This window comes from Acipenser ruthenus, chromosome 15 (assembly GCF_902713425.1).
Source record: "Acipenser ruthenus chromosome 15, fAciRut3.2 maternal haplotype, whole genome shotgun sequence".
Taxonomy (NCBI): domain Eukaryota; kingdom Metazoa; phylum Chordata; class Actinopteri; order Acipenseriformes; family Acipenseridae; genus Acipenser; species Acipenser ruthenus.
Genome location: NC_081203.1, coordinates 22,473,014 through 22,474,798, shown reverse-complemented (window position 1 = coordinate 22,474,798; position 1,785 = coordinate 22,473,014). Strand labels below are relative to the sequence as shown.

The 1,785-nt window shown below is 32.8% G+C and overlaps 1 long non-coding RNA gene across 1 annotated transcript; it reads right to left on the bottom strand.

Moving 5' to 3' along the window:
* Window positions 1-268: 268 nt before the first annotated feature.
* LOC131697576 (uncharacterized) lies at window positions 269-1,450 on the bottom strand. Its single transcript, XR_009307390.1, has 2 exons — window positions 1,410-1,450; window positions 269-1,158 (listed from the first exon to the last, which is right to left on the bottom strand). It is a non-coding gene; the product is annotated as an uncharacterized LOC131697576 (long non-coding RNA).
* Window positions 1,451-1,785: the final 335 nt, after the last annotated feature.

Sequence of the window (1,785 nt, the reverse complement as noted above, 5' to 3'; positions counted from 1 at the left end):
AGATCACTTTTACACACATAGGTCCAGTTAGAAACTGATGATAAAAAAATATATATATTTTTAATATTATGGATTGCTTATATAAACCACAACTTATAGCAATGGTACGCCTGTATAAAGTCATTGATATCGAAGTTGATATCTGTGATGGCAATGACAAATTAAAAGTATATTTATTTATTGTGCAGACATATATTATACACTTATTCTTGGTATGCTAAAAAAAAAAAAAAAACTTTCAATAAAAAAATGACTACATCTTTAATCCCTGGTTGGGTAGATTTTATTTTGATTACAAGTATATATACATAAAATATAATCAATAAATAAATAACAACGCATGTTTGTAAATTAAATAAATAAAAATAAAAACACAATCAGATTTACTTCTACTGTACTGATTTTTATCAGCATGAATCTGATTTCACATTTACAGAAGATACTGTAAATGTGAAATTAAAAATGAACATGCTTAACCCATACAAATTCACCATCAACACAATTATTAAAATACGGATAATTTATGGATCAATGCTTCCAGTACTCTGGGTGCAATTTACAGTTATGCTACAGTTTAGATTTTATTTGACTAAATTACACAAACTAGGACGACAACATTAAAATGCTAATGTCAGCCTCTATGACGGGACTGCATAATGTTTAAAATATATAGTACATTATTTAATTTAAGAATCCATTTAAGAAGGTAATGTTTTTCCTTGCAGAGTTTATATTGATCCACTACTTTTCTGTATATGTTTGCTGGCATATCTTGGTTCAGTCAAATCTGCTTAGCAACTAAACATTGTATACCAGTGCCCACAGTCTTACATGTTGGGACTTTTTAATAAAAAATTAGTTGAGAGAACTACGGTACAGCTGAAGGAATATGATGCTAATCCTAATCCCGCATGTTAAGCAGCTAAAGATGGTTTATACCTGCTGCATCTCCCCTTCTCGTCACTCTCAATTCTCCGCCTGTGTCTTCTGTATTGACGTTACTGCCACCCTGATCAAGTGGTCCTAAACATTTCACAATTAAGCTAAAGAACTGTTGAACTGTTTAGAACCACTGCACCAGAAAAGCCATCCTCAATTTCCAGAGCAAGTGGACAGCAGTCTTTATCCAACATCCAAGTAGCAAAACTCTGGTTATGTCTATTTAAAAAAATAAAATAAATAAGTATAAGTACATTAGTTTAATAAATCTTATCTTATTGTTTGTGATTTAATTTTACAAAGATGACCTTTAAACTTTAAAAATAGTTGCATTATCACCATTACAGTGATGTAAAACAGTTATTAAAAATAAGTACACATTTTAAGTATCTGTAAATGCTTCCTAGTTTGTAATCCATATCTGTCATTTATTTCCCACCTGCATTGTATATTTGTTGTAGGCCACTTACCTTGCAAGAGATTAGCTTGTTGCGTTCAGATACTGCTCACCACTCAACTGTTGTTCTTGTCTGTGGCTTGCCTCTTTTTATACGTTCTCTTGATGGTAGGCAGAATGCCTTGCCCTTATAATCAGCAAAGGAATGAAGTTGTTGCTTGACGTGAGCAGTTTTTCAAGGTTCCAATGGAATTGGCAGGAGACATCACCTGCCAGGTGAAACCAAACTAAAACAGAAAAACTGTCAGACAGGTTTGGGAGTGTGCAGTACTTCCCAGGAGGGGGAGAGAGAAACCTCACCCACATATGTGGCATTAGCTAAGAGACAATGCATAGTAATTACATTTTTACAGGTACATATATAATACATTGGATGTTCAAAACATTCA